Here is a 15,900-nt window from a genome sequence, read left to right as displayed (position 1 = left end):
TGCGTATATTATAAATGTTTTATATGTATGTAGGGCTGTTTCGTCGCTGCAGCCGTGGAAGCGTCCTTGAACCTGTCTTATTAAGTTTTGTCATAGTCGTCTTTTGTTCAGAAGGTGATTGAGGTGTGTTTTCCAGTTCAGGTGTCGGTCTAAATATACTCCAAGGTCGTTTTTTTTGTCAGATGTCTGTGTTTGAAAAGAACTGTCTGTGTTTTGTTGGGATTAGGGCGAAATCGCCATTTGGTCATCCATTGCCCTAGTCGTGTGAGGTAGTCGTTCGTCTTTCGTTGTACAGTGTTTGTTTTTAGTTCGGTGCACCAATATGCTGTATCGTCTGCATACAGTCCTACAGTTTCGGTTCGTGTCCTGACAGTGGGTATGTCGGCTGTATATAACGTGTAAAGTAAGGGCGATAATATTCCGGCTTGGGGTACCCATGCTTGTGGGGTAAAGGCTTCGGATTTTTCTTTTCCTACATGTACTGTGCAGGTTCTGTCGGTTAAGTAAGCTTTTATAATTCTTGTCATTTTCGTTGGGATTCCTATTTCTGTTAATTTGTAAAGTAGTCCGTTGTGCCATAATTTGTCAAAGGCGCGCTCGATGTCCAGAAGTACAGCGAGCGTGCAGTGTCCTTTGTTAAATCCTTTCGCTATGCTGTCAGTCAGTCTCAGTAGGGGGTCGCTGGTGGAGTGCTTCTGTCGAAAACCTACCTGTATAGGGGGGATTAGTCCTTTGTCATCTGTGTATTTCCGTATCCTGTCCGTCAGTATGCCGGGGGTTGCGCGATGAGTTAGGCAGCCATATCGTGGTATTCCATGGGTTTCGTGGTTACTCTGCAAGATTACATTACTGCCAAGAATTATTATGAGACCATTTTGGCTCATCAGGTGCATCCCATAGTACATGATGCTGTGTTCCAAGACGACAGCGCCCTCTTTGACACTGCTCGCATCGTCCAGGGCTGGTACTGTGAACACGAGGATGAACTGTCGCATTTGCCCTGGCCGTCACAGCCATTATATCTCAGTATTATCGAGCCTTTGTGGTCTGCTTTGGACAGAAGAGTGCGTTTTCGCTATCCACCATCGTTCCCTGAACTTGCCACAATTTTGCAGGGATAATGGTGTAAGATACCATTGAAAACCATACAGGACTTTCCAACGCACTCTTTTCATCAGGTTCTAGCTACCCCTAGATTACAACTTTGTGGTAAGTTCAGTGCAATGCTTGGAGTGTGTACTTATCTTGTCAGTTTCGACGACTTTTCTCCATCAATTCAATGTTATTTGGGATGCATTATATTAATTGCTTCACTACAGAAATCCCAGGAGTCAATGAGAAAAGTCGATAATATTAAATAATTTACACCAACGCCTAGTTTGCATTTTGTTTTAATGTTTACATTGTTCCAGAACATTCGTACAATGCACAACTCAAAGAAAATGACTTAACAGATCATGTAGTCGAACTAACTGAAAACAACTGCCACTCTACTCCAACTCCAGATCTCTTAGGCTCACTGCTTATACAGTTTCTTACAATAAGAGTTCTTTGACAGTATTGACCAACAAAGTAACATTAATTGAGTTATAATTAAAATCGGTTGTGACATAAAAAATTATCTCGTGTGCAATGCTACATGATACAGTACAGAGCACCGAAAGTTGTATATTAACATTTAATGTACTGTGAAATGTGTACGGTATAATACGTAAACGCTTAGTACCGATTACTTCATACAAGGGTCCCCAAGCGTGTCCTATCACGACCTACATTCATCTATTCCAAGACGACTGGAAGCTATTATGAAAGCCAACGGTTTTCCTAGCCCATATTACGCGTTTTAACGCGTCGTGCTTTCAGCGTTTCCAAATTTTTGTCCGCCCTCCTCTAGGTGTAGATGAAGGAGTCGTTCTTGATGTGCTCGAGCAGTGAATGTAACGAGAGGAAACCTGAACGAAAAACACAACAAGAACTATGCTAGGTCTCTGACAGTAGTTTGGAAAGTACACATGATGTAGGGCAACATGGCAATTCCAGTTCAGCATTTATGAAGAAGGCTGCGACCATCTTCAATTAAATGAAGTGGCAGACGCATTTAACCACATGCATCCTGAAGGCGACTTTTTAGAACACACTTTTAGGCATTATCTTGAACGTCCATAAAAAACTAGAGATTTCCATTGGAATGCTAAACATGGTAAAGAATATCTGTAACAGAAGTTTGCTTGGGCGAAAACGTGGGGTAAATTGACGAGATTACTTTTCTTTTAACTTAAACCCATGGTTCTCGTGAATAAATAGAGTGAACTGAGTTTCACTCGTCATTGGCTTGCTGAACCTGTAGAGATACCTAGAGAGCTATTCGGCTGTCAACATAACGTCGTCCACGCGACATTGCGCATATGTTCTGTGACCTAGCTCACATAATTATGGAGGTCTAAGCTCTTTTTCACTCACTGGGGGTTCTAGTCCTCCAGCGGCATTAATAAACGGCTACTACAGGAGCCGACGACTCCGTTGCATAATCTGTGTACCATGTAATAGGAGTCTCACCAAATCCCGTGACGCTCTCGTTATCGGTTGGCTTTAATTGCTTTTAAACACTGCTATGAGATATATCTGTATTTGTTATCTCTGTTTACCAACTTCAGGAACGATCGAATGTTCTTGGGAATTACTGAGAATGCAATAGATTAAACTTTGTCTTACGGTTCTCTGAACAACTCTTTCATAGAGTTCATTATACTCGATTTGATTTTGTTTGCTGTTTCCAGAATGAACATTTTACGCTGAAGAGGAGCGCTCACTGTTATGAAACTTCCTGGCAGATTAAAACCGTGTGCCAGACCGGTAATGGCACCCAAACCTTGTCTTTCGCGGGCAGTGTTCTTAACGATTGAGCTATCCAAGAAAGGATACTTAGCAATCAGTGCTGTCCAGATACATTTAAAAATATATTTTCTCCCTTTTGATAGCGTCTCTTTAAATCCAAGCTATTATTAATGGAATAGGAATTTTGTGATCTTTTTTGATTCCTTCGTCCGAAAAGTTGTTATCTAACTTCTTCGGAGAATACTCCGAAAACACATTAGTATTATTTAATATGTATCTCTTTCGCTTCCCCCCCCCCCCCCCCCAGTGCTAAATTGATTTAGCTCGCAACTAGTTTCACCAAAACTGTATTGTGTTATTATATCATGAAACTAATTGAGTATCCGGCGTTGCCCAGGTACATATTTATTGCAGTCTTCTATTATTCCATCTCCTCTTCCCTCCTCTCCAGCCATCTCCTTCTCTCCTCCTCGCCTTCTCTGTTCATCTGCTCCTCCCCCTTTCAGTCCATTTGCTCCTTCCCCTCTGCCCATCTTCTCTTCTCACCTCTAAGTCAATCTCCTCCTCCCCCTCTATGACCTCCTCACCCCGTTTATATCCTCCCTCCCCCCCCTCTTTTTGGCCACCTCCTCCTCTCCTGCCTCTCTCTGTCCAACACCTTCTTTTTCCTTTCTCTGTCCAGTTGCTCTTTCCCCACCTCTCTGTCCATTTCCTCCTCCTCCTTCTCTGTGTCCATCTCTTTCTCCTCTCCCTGTGCTTCATTCACTTTCCTTTCTCTGTCCATCAGCTTCCTCACTTTTATCTCCATTTCTTCCTCCCCCTCTTTCTGTACATCTCCTCCTCCCCCTTCTCTCTTAATGTTGTAGCACTCATTCCAGTAGGAAGCTGCTTGTGCTTACCCTTTAAGTATTTCTTACCAGACAGTAAGTAGTATGTGCTCCAAGTGTGGTTGAAATCGATGCAGGGGCTTAGGAGGAGCTTCTTACCCGTAGCTTCACCCATCTACGCACAGGTCACATATATTTAACATATTTCACACATATTTGTACACAAAATTCGCCCTACAGTTTCACTTCCACGCAGGTCAGTGTTATGAAGTCGTATCTCCTGAACTATGTGTCGTACAGAGATATAATTTTGTATGCACATTCAGTGATGTACAGGGTGATGTACAAACTCTTGGGATTGATCGATGAGAGGATACGGAACAATAAAGGTCTACTGAACTTATGTCCCGAAATGCGTGGTTTCCATGCTAGACACCATTTATCCAATTAAACTTCGTTACAGAGACTGCGGTCTAATACGCGCTGTACCATGCAGCCACAGTTACAGTATGCATTCTTTCCTCCTAGAGGGTGGCACTGTTCCTCAGACGTCATGCCCTAGCTCCCTCTGCTGCCGCAGTAATTGGTAATGTTGTGTCCGATTCACTTCTCTTGCTGAGTTACCTTGCTTGCTGTGGATTGGATGCAGTGTTCTACACAGTGGTTCCATGTTCGAATCGATAGTTTGCCGACATGGCGTTTACTTACGGAAAGGCAAATGGCAACGGGCGCCGGGCAGCAAGGTTGTATCAGAAGACCTAACCCCTCCGACAACAACCACAGCACTCAATGTTTGCAACAGTGTTCCGCCGTTTGTCTGAGACATGGTGTTTCAGGAAGCAGGAAATCATAAAGGACGTACCCGAAATATTCGGACACCACACTTGAAGGAAAATGTGATTAACACTGTGGAAGGCAACTGCCGCGTGAGTACCAGGCATTTGGCCCACCAGTACTGGGTAAGCCAGACGACCGTGTGGGACATTCTACGTGACAATTCTAGCTACCTTTATCACTTACAGTCTGTGCAGGGCTTATCAGCGACAGACGTTCCATATCGCGAGCAGTTATGTCACTGGTTTCCACGATTCCAGCATTTGTGTCATCCACTCTGTTCACATATGAGGCCACATTTACGTGGAGTGGTATCTTCAACTTTCATAACAGTCATCTGTGGGACACTGTGCAGAACCCCCATAGTATGGTGACAGTGAATCATTAGCTTCGGTGCAGCCGGAATGTGTGGGCCGGGATAATTGGCGACCGTATTTTGGAATCAGTCGTCCTTTCGCGTCACCTAACAGGCCGGAACTATCGGCGTTTCTTGCGGGTGACATTACTTCCCTCTGCTGGAAGAAGTACCACTGATGATTCGAACGGTTATGTGGCTACTACATGATGGTGCTCCAGCCCACTACCCCATTAACGTCCAGACGCATCTCAATCGTGTCTTCCGTGGTCGATGGATCGGACGAGGGGTTCCAGTTGCATGGCCTGCTCGTTCACCGGATCTCAACCCTTGCGATTTCTGGTTATGGGCCCATCTCAAAAGTGTCGTGTATGCAAGACTCGTTCCAGATGTGGAGACACTGGAGCAGCACATTCATGTTGCCTTTGACACTGTTTGGATGCAGCCTGGCCGATGTGAACGTGTGGGACAGAACATGCTACGGCGTGTACACTCATGCGTTGAGGCACACGGAGTTCAAAGTTAAATTAATTCGTATCTGCCGTGTAGAGTTTAGGTAGTTAATTAAAACTTTCGAAAGTAAGTTTAAAAGTTTGTTTACATTAGCGTATAGTTACGTATTAGTACAGGTTACGAAACTTCAGTGCTCTTGTGCCAAGTTATTATCTGCTTTTGTGCAAATTTTTCTGTCAGACCATGTGCGACAAATGTGGTGGTTGCCGTAGAAATCTGAAGGAGGGGATGTTCTGTGAAGACTGTAGGTTACGGTTTCATAGGGGCCGAATGTAGCGGCGAGGAAACAAGGGTAGATAATGAGGCTCTTCCAAGGCAATGTATGTTACGTAGTAAGGACAGAAAAATCGCTGAACAGGAGGCAAAAATTTGTGCCCTTAAGGCTGAATTAGAAAACACGAATTTGGGATTATGCACCCTAAGGGAGAAAAAAGAGACGGGGTGCTGGGGAAAGGCAGTAAGATAAGGGCGAAAAAGGAAAACCGTTGAAAAAACTTTCGAAATTCAGTTAGTAAATCAGTTTGGCTTGCTATCTGAAGTAGTGGAGGAAGGGCCTCAGCCAGATGTAGTTGAATGTAGGTTGAAGCAGAATATTAGCTTAAAGAAAAAATACAGGTCAGCATCAAATCAGAATAGTAAAGAAGAATTCTGCTTCTAAATAGCAGTCATGGGAGTGGTGTAGGCCAACAGCTTCAGGAGATATTAGGTACGTGTTACCAGGTCACAAGTTTTGTGAAATCAACTGCTAGCCTCAGTCAACTGACAGAAAACTTAAGTCAGCTATGCAGGGACTTTGAGAAAGAATAACAGGAAATTACAGTTCGGGAGGGGGAGGTGGGGAGGAGGAAACAGCCTGGCTATGAATCCACAATATAGTATTAGGAGTGACCTAGATAAAATAGGAGCAGAAACTGGGCACACAACTGTGGGGTTTATGGAGGTCTTTCAGCACCTTGATCGGCCCTGCGTAGACAGTGCTGTAAGGCATGTTAATACTGAACTTAACAGGATGCTCCAGACACTGTCAAAATCGTACATAAGTGTTGCTCCAGTTGATGCTATTGGTAGGTGGGGATACACTACACCCGGTCTTATCTTAAGTAGGAAGAGGAAAGATAAGTTAGCTTCGCTATTAGCAGACACTGTAAGGGTTCCACAGCCACATAAGGCATGATACCTGTGGTTAATGGAACCAGGAAGATGGGTTTTATAGGTTAAAGCCAAAGTCCAGACAACCAACAATCAAGAAAAATTGAATAAAAGAAGCTCTGTGTACAGTAAATAGGGATAATTTAAGGGTAGTATCAATTTACTTTATCAAAATGTCAGGGGAATTAAAATAAAGTAGATGAGCTGTTAGTGTATTTAGATGATATCAAAAATATGTATGAGATTGATATACTTCGTCTGAACACCATGAAACTGTGGGAATGGAGACTGTCAATATCAATGGGTATGATTTAGAATCTTTAACTCGCAGATCTAGCATGGATAAAGGAGGAGTTACCATTTACACAAAACAAGGATATAAATACAAAACTGTAGAAGAAAGGAAATTTTATGTCAGTCTGCGTTTTGAAGTTTGCGCATGCGAACTACAGCTAGATAATGTAGTGTTGGTAATGGCAACAGTGTACAGGTCCCAATTAGGAGATGGGAGCTATTCATAAAAAGTTTGACTCCCTATTATGCTGTTTGCCAGACAAAAAGAAGAAGTTATTAATCTGTGGTGATTTCAATATTAACTTTCTAAGAAAATCTGAAAGGAAAACTGAACTAGAAGTGTTATTAATGACATATAACACAGAGTAGTGATCAATTTCCCTACACGTATAGCTCAAGACAGTACTATTCTAATAGATAGTGTATTTGCACAGCAAGAGGGTGTAAAACTAACACATGCTTACCCTGTGATAAACGGATTATCAGACCATGATGCACAATTGATTAACTTACAAAACCTAGTTGGGTGTACATTTCAGACACCATTAAGTAAAAGTGTAAGATTGCTCAGTCCAGTATCAATAGAGCACTTCAGAGAAATTTTAAGATATTTTGATTGGGGATTATATATATAATGAGCCAAACAATAATGATAAATACAACATATTTCTTGATATATTAACATCCCTTTTTGAATATTGTTGACCAAAAAATTACTAAATGTAACACCAAACAGTTTTCAAAGGAATTTTGGATTACTACAGGTACTAAAGTGAATTCAGAAAGAAAAAGAAAACTGTATGCAACAGCAAGAATTATTTAAAACCCAGAAGCAATTTTACACTATAAAAATTATTGTAACATTGTCAGAAAAGCTGTCAGAAAATCAAGAAATATGTATGTTAGAGATGAAATTAACAACTCAGGAAATATAAGCAAATTGCTATGGATTGTTGTTTGGAGGGAGACAGGAAAAGTAGCCACTGGGGTACTATTAAAGAAAATGAGACCATCTTAACCAACAGCACATAAGTAGCTAAAGTATTTAACAATCATTTCTTAAGTGTTGGTGAAAAAACTGGTGCGAATAGTTCAAAAGAAAAAACCAAGTAGTACATAGAAGAGTCACTTTCGAGAAATCTTAGTCAGATTAATTTTCATCTCACAATCTCTTGTGAAATAAGGAAAATTATTAAATGTATGAAAAATAAATGTTATGTGGGTGTAGATGATATCTCTCACAAGATATTAAAACAATGTTGAGCAGTTACAGCTGATGTTCTGTGACACATATGCAATGCATCACTAACTCACGGTATTTTCCCAGACAGGTTAAAATATGCCGTTGTAAAGCCTCTCCACAAAAAAGGGGACACCACAGATGCCAATAAGTACTGGCCAGCATCCTTGCTCACAGTGTTTTCAAAAATCGTTGAGAATGTAATGCACTCAAGAATGGTTAGCCATCTCAACAGTAATGGGATACTTAGTAAATCACAGTTAGGATTTGAAAAATGCTGTTCCACTGAGACAGTAATATAAAGTTTCACTGCCCACGTAATAGAGTCTTTAAATAGTAAAATATCACCAATAGGAATTTTCTGTGACTTGTCCAAAGCATTTGATTGAGTGAACCATGCCATTGCGTTACATAAATTACAATTCTATGGTATAAATGGAACAGCATATGAGTGGTTTTAGTTATATTTACCGAACAGGAAGCAAAAAGTTTCTTTATATGGTTTAAGTGATTTAAGGAAATTTTCCCCTTCATCTAACTTGGTGAATTAAATTAGCTGTTCCAAAGGGTTCGATCATGAGTCTCCTTCTGTTCTTGATGTACGTGAATGAGCTCGCTTTTTATCTGAAACAATAAGATAAACTGACACTGTTTGCGGATGATACAAGCATCATTATTAATCCAGCAAAAGAAACTCCATTAGAAAATTATACAAATAATGTCTTTGAAAAAGTTAGTAATTGATTTTCTGCGAATGGGCTTTCTCTGAACTCTGAACACAGCACATCCAATTTTCTGCTGTGAGGAGTACAGTCTCTTCAATAAATATAATGCATCAACAGAAGTTTTGGATCTATTAAACCAACTAGGTTCAGCAGCTTTTACAATCAGAATAAATGCCAATTTTGAGGATATAGAAATTAGTAAGCTACCATACTTTGCATACTTTCAGTCTCTGATGTATGGAATAATATTTTGGATTAACTCAAAGCTTAGACAAAGAGTATTCACTGCTCAAAAGAAATTGGTTAGAATAATGTGTGGGGCTCATAGATGCGCATATTGTAGGCATCTGTTTAAAAGGTTAGGAATTCTTGCAACGGCCTCACAGAACATTTCCTCAGTAATGAAATTTATTCTCAACAACATGGACCAGTTTAAAACAACAGAGGCATTCATGATTATAATACCAGAAGAAAGAAAGACTTACACTATCCTCTGCTTAACATATCTTTGGCACAGGAAGGGGTAAAATATGCCGCTGTAAAACTTTTCGATAAATTACCAGATGAAATAAAATGTCTGACAGACAGCAGTAGCAGTATCAAAAATAAATAGAAATCGTATCTCCTTGACAGCTCCTTCTATACCATAGATGAATTCCTGAACAGTAATAAATAAATCTACAGTTATAATATATGCATTCTGCGCCATTTGAGGGAATGGGGTAGGTAATAAAAATTTTAAGCTCTTTTTTTAAAAAAGCTTTGATTCAGTGTGCACAACTTATGCATTTGACACGTTCCACATCATAACGGTTACTGTGAGAGTGATCAATGGAACACATAACTAATTGACTAAGTTACTGTTGTTGCTTTAATTTTGGACACCAGTGTATTTTACATTCCTAGTATAAGTCTTGAGGAGTGTATTCTAACGGTATCTGCAGAGACGGATTGATTAGTCTAGTAAATTTCAATGAAATAAAGGGAAATTTAATCAATATTTCAAATAGGTATAACGTACATTTTGCAGTCATCTCAAGTGGTAGATGCAGTATATTTTGTGGAAATGAGTAATGACGAGTAACAAATAATGATAAAATATTTTAATTTAATTAACTAGATATGAGCCCAGAGACATAGTTGAAGGACAATCATGGGTCTCTGTACCAGCAGACCATTTATTAATGTCGATAGTTAAATTCAAATGCCGCCGTATGAACACTGCAGTTTTGATCCGATCCCGACGACCAAACGTGCTTTATTCTTAAGGAATGGCCGATAAAATTAGTATTATCCTAGTAGACTGTGTTGCATCAAAACTTGCAGGATTGCTGAGATGGAAAGAAATGCATGTGAAGCCAGTATTTGTTAACCTGAATAAAATTTAGTGCAAAATCGTGTTTGATTCTAGCGTAATCCGTTCGTCTGGAGCCGTCGTATAACTACAGTAATATGATACTCAGGAGATTAAACTGTAGTTAAAGCACTCAGTATTTGCTCTCAGGATATCTTCATGGTTGTCAATTTGGAGAAGTAGCGGACAGTAATTGGTTCTTATAAAAGGGCAAGGGTGTACACAGGATCCGGTGGGGCGGAACGGGGTGCTAGGGCAACTCCCATTTGTTTTCACAGTGAATGACGAAATAATTTTGAGTCTTCACTACAAACGTTTGTGGGTACATTTGCTTGTTCCGCCTTTCTTCGAAGCGATACTAAAGTGATACGTTTGTCAATGTGGCTGCCAGTATTCGAATTCGGTTTGTGAAGATAATTTTTTTAGTGCGCAAAGATGTGCTTCTCCTCCCACTCACAGATCACCTTTTGCAATCCAACAGTGTACAAGCTTGATTTTTAACTTGTTACCATTCGTGATATTCCTCAAATTTGGTCCATATGTCTGTTTAAGTTTAGTAACCCCAAATATGTCTTGGAGAGCAGAACTGTTCGTTGTAGAAAGTGGGAATCTGAAACAATCCGTTGAGTTCAAAATAGATTATGTTGACAAATAAACGCTTGTTTCTGTAACAAAATTTGTGATTTGTTACCAAGTTCATCAGTCACCAAGAGTACAAGCCCGGGTAGGAAAATGGTGAGGAAAGAAATTGGCTGTGCTGTTTTCAAAGGGACTATCCGAGGAATCACTAGAAATCTCAGACTAGCTAAATCTGGGTGGCCAGACGAATATACGAATTGAAATTTATACCTGAAATTCAACTTAATTGTAATAAGTATAAATTTATGCCAGACCACGGCTCGAAGCCGGATTTCCTGCTTATTACGAGCTGTCCTCTTACCACTTAGGCTATCCGAGTGCACTCCCTTGACCGACCCAAACTTCGATATGTCACATACACTATGTGATCAAAAGTAATCGGGCACCTGTCTGAAAATGACTTAGTGGCGCCCTCCATCGGCAGTGCTGGAATCCCGCTCAGATGGTAGAGCACTTGCCCGCGAAAGGCAAAGGTCCCGAGTTCGAGTCTCGGTCCGGCACACAGTTTTAATCTGACAAGAAGTTTCATCCCAAAGGCGTTCTATAGGATTAAGGTCAGGACTCTGTGCAGGCCAGTCCATTACAGGGATGTTATTGTCCTGTAACCACTCCGCCACAGGTCGTGCGTTATGAACGGGTGCTGGATGTTGTTGAAAGATGCAATCGCCATCCCCGAATTGCTCTTCAGCAGTGGGAAGTAAGAAGGTGCTTAAAACATCAATGTAGGCCTGTGCTGTGATAGTGCCACGCAAAACAACAAGGGATGCCAGCCCCCTCCATGAAAAACACGAGCACACCATAACACCACTGCCTCCGAATTTTACTGTTGGCACTGCATACGCTGGCAGATGACGTTCACCGGGCATTCGCCATACCCACACCCTGCCATCGGATCGCCACATTGTGTACCGTGATTCGTCACTCCACACAACGTTTTTCCACTGATCAATCGTCCAATGTTTACGTTCCTTACACCAGGCGAGGCATCGTTTGGCATTTACCGGCGTAATGTGTGGCTTATGAGTAGCCGCTCGACCACGAAATCCAAATTTTCTCATCTCCCGCCTAACTGTCGTAGTACTTGCAGTGGATGCGGTCTGGAACTCCTGTGTGACGGTCTGGATAGATGTCTGACTATTACACATTACGACCCTCTTCCACTGTCGGCGGTCTCTGTCAGTCAACAGACCAGGTAGGCCTGCACGCTTTTGAGCTGCACTTGTCCCGTCACGTTTCCACTTCACTATCACATCGGAAACAGTGGACCTAGGGATGTTTACGAGTGTGGAAATCTCGCGTACACACGTATTACGCAAGTGATACTTAATCACCTGACCACTTTCGAAGTCCGTGAGTTCCGCGGAGCGCCCTATTCTGCTCTCTCACGGTGTCTAACGACCACTGAGGTCGCTGATATGGAGTACCTGGCAGTAGGTGGCAGCACAATGCACCTAATAAGAAAAACGTCTGTTTTTGGGGGTCCTGGTACTTTTGATCACATAATGTACGTATCTATTTCTCCATACAGATTATTTATTCCTTTACCCACACTCGGCACATATCGTGATTCCTGTGCAAGTTTTAAAAACCAAGACAATGAGAAATGATAGACTATCGATGTCATATTCGACACAGGTCGATCTTCGCGCCGCGCGGGGTAGCCGAGCGTTCTATGGCGTCTTGTCACGGTCCGCGCGGCTTCCCCGTCGGAGGTTCGAGTCCTCCCTCGGGCATGGGTATGTGTGTCGTCCTTAGCGTAAGTTAGTTTAAGTTAGCTCTAGTAGTGTGTAAGCTTAGGGCCCGATGACCTCAGCAGTTTCGTCCCATAAGACCTTACCACAAATTTCCAAAAAATTTCTATCTTGGCCCTAAGTAATACGTTTATGCTAGAGGATGAACTACAGTTTGAAATGCTTGAAAATTATTGCTGTGATCAATTTAAGTGTAATAGGTATAGATGAACTAACTAAAGTGACAAATAAAAGTTGGTACAAGACCGGGACTCGAACCCAGATTTCCTGCTTACTGCTTCCCTGGCCCGGCAAAAATTTTCATATGTCGCTTTAGGTAGTTCATATATGCTTATTACCATTGAGTTGGACTTCATGAATAAATTTCAGTATTTGAAACTGTAGTTCATCATCAAAAATAAAAATAAAGATAATATGAATGCCATTCCTCCAGATATCCCATTTACTATATCATGAAACAAGCCGAGAAACTGAAGAAAAATCAGTTGTGTATTGGCAATGCAAGTCGTAATTTTTGTTAATTTCGATGTCCGCGATTTTGGGACTTGCATAAGCTAAGATTTGTTTATCATGTTATTCATACCTCGGGGATACGATTCCGATAGATGACAATTTTAGCAGCTCTCCTTAAATTCCTAGTTTTCCGCATTTTTCATATTTACGTACTTCTACGCCTTTTTTACGTCTTGCAATTGTGTCTCATTACTTTACTCTCATGGGCGTGAGTCCTGACAACGCTCATTACCGGTACTCATTATTTCATAATCTTTCATTTCTTCACCATCTTACATAATTTCTCACTTTACAACCCCCTTCTCACATTATCGAGACTGGACAACCCATTTCCGTCTCTTGGGCCATCCCCATCTTCATGTCCATCTTCATACCCGTCTCTCGGTCTCTCTCTCTGTCTCTCTCTCTCTCTCGCTCTCTCTCTCTCTCTCTCTCTTTCTCTCTCTCTCTCTCTGTGTCTCCATCTCCATCATCATCACCATCTTCGTCTCGGTCTCCATTATCATCGCAGTTTCCGCTAATTTGGCGTTAGTCTGGGTAAACTGCAACCGATTAAGTCTTATTTCAAATACAGCACGGTATGACATTATTTTTTTTTTTCGTACGTCATCACCCAAGAAAGGTGTTACCTGTAGTAAGTGATCAAGTAAGGGATGCTGGAATGATGAAAGACGTGTTTTCCGTATACTCAGTTGCCATACATAAGGGCGTCAGGACGAGAGCTTTGCCACTGTCTCCCATCACGGTAGTCACTGAGGGCGCACAGCGGTCTCAGATGGAGCGTATTAGGCGACAGACAAGTCTTCACCTAGCAATCGTTAACCTAAAGCCCCTCTCACACAGAGTAAGGTTCCCTGTAAGCTTTCTGGATGGTGTGTTTGACTGCCGGCTAGCTGGGAGGAGTGACAGCTGCAATAGCAGGCTTGCTTCACTGCGTGAACGGCAAGGTGCGCTAGCTGACCGATCTGAAATCTTTCTCAAACGATTTAAAATGAGCTATTCAGCAAAAAACTGTGGTTCTCACACATCTTATAGCTTCATTCGTCATCTTCATGTTGAACAGTGTATAATTCTGTCGATGGTCACGGTTACCGTGATATTTCGAGATTAACCCTTCACCGATCGCGCCGTTGTGTTTTGTACAACAGCTGGTTTATTTTACCTGCCCATCAATTCCGGTGAGCTTTTTGGAATGTTGGCGCCAGCTATTCCTCGTGACAGTACTCTTCTTTCCGCCCGTCCCTCCCCAGGCCTTTGTTGCGGCTGTTTTTCTGCCCAAAAACAGTTTAGTCAGTACCTGCCTAACTGTTGTGCGGGGTACAACGCGCAAGCCATCTTTCTGATTATTTTTGGTCACGTTTATTCTTCATTAAGCCATTTTCTTATTTTAATGTTACTGAGTAGAGCAGAACACATTTGGAATGTCTTTGTTAGGTGGAGCCCGATGAAACTTGAAAATTTTCCTAGACTTTACAAGAATTAGAAGGAGAAGAGATGAAAGAAAAGCTCAAAGTGAATCAACTCTAAGTATAGAGGAAAGTGATTCCGATTTGGGTGAGGAAGAAATAACAAATGCTGACAATGATTCTGAAATTGAAGTCGACGGTATTAATGGAGAGGACAAATATGAAAGAAGGGCTGAAAATTTTCGCGTAGGTTCTTGTAAAGTTACGAAATGGTGCTAATGAAGTTAATTGAAATCTTTAAAAATGAGGAAAGAAGTGTATAAAATTATACCTGGTGCAAGAAGAATAGTAAGAGATCCCGTACCTCCAACTGATGTGTTTTCGAAACTTTTCGATGTAAACATGGTCGATGAAAAATCGAAAAGTTACGTCCAATGTATGTGCGACCCCTGAGATTGTATTGGTCTAACTAGTGAAAAACTATTGGCCGCTTTCGATATTCGCATTCAAATCGGCTTGTAAAGGAGATGAATCGTAAATGTGGAACAGTTCAGGGCAAAGGATATGACGGGAATGACACTTACAAGAGCGGCCACGAGTTCTCACAGCTTTCTGCTAATTTTGAGGAGCCTTCAATTCGATGGCAGGACAACCCAGCAGGAAAGACGGAAGCTTGATAAAATTGCTGTCGTAAGATACATAAAATTCTTATATATATATATATATCACAATAATTATTACAATAATAAATCCAAAAAACAATCCAGTTGAACATAAAATGTTTAAAATAAGATATTTAATACATTTAATCTAAAATAAGACCAATAATTGAAGCAAAATACGTTGTACTTTGTGTAAGAAGCAACCGCTCATGTGATAGATATTAGCGCGATATCGCTATCTACTGCCAGTCTCGAGAAAATGGATTGCACGTAAAACGCTACATCCTGAACGCGCTCACCAGCGAAAAATCCAAAAAACTCACATTGATTTCTTCTTTTCTTTTTTAGCCATCCTGGGCCCTTACTCAATATCTCTTCCTCTGGGAGTCTCTGTGAACTGTATGGTTACGTAAACTGTGGCAAAGCGCTGTTGCGGCCGCATGACCTTGGCCGCTGATCGCCGTGCGGAGTACACGGGCCCTAGAGCTCCCTGGCCAGCATCCACGCTGGAGGGGGCTTGGACTCTGGTGCGCGCGGCGTCTGACATAATTCCAAGGCCGTTATCTGTGTATTACGCCATCCAGTTGGCACATCGCCTTATAGGTAAACGCTCTTGGGCTGTTAACTCATTCGCCGAGATTTCTCGCCGCCGTGTGCATCGTGTATTCCTTTGGCGGCCTACTATTTACAAGAGGGCTTTATATATTGGAACTGACTGCAGTATGAATGTTGATGCTGTTAAGATTGTTGAAGTGGTACACGGTCCATCAGTGTTTCGTGGTGGCTGTATTGATTCTCCATTG

This window comes from Schistocerca piceifrons, chromosome 1 (genome assembly GCF_021461385.2).
Source record: "Schistocerca piceifrons isolate TAMUIC-IGC-003096 chromosome 1, iqSchPice1.1, whole genome shotgun sequence".
Lineage (NCBI taxonomy): Eukaryota > Metazoa > Arthropoda > Insecta > Orthoptera > Acrididae > Schistocerca > Schistocerca piceifrons.
Note: the sequence above shows the minus strand (reverse complement) of the source record.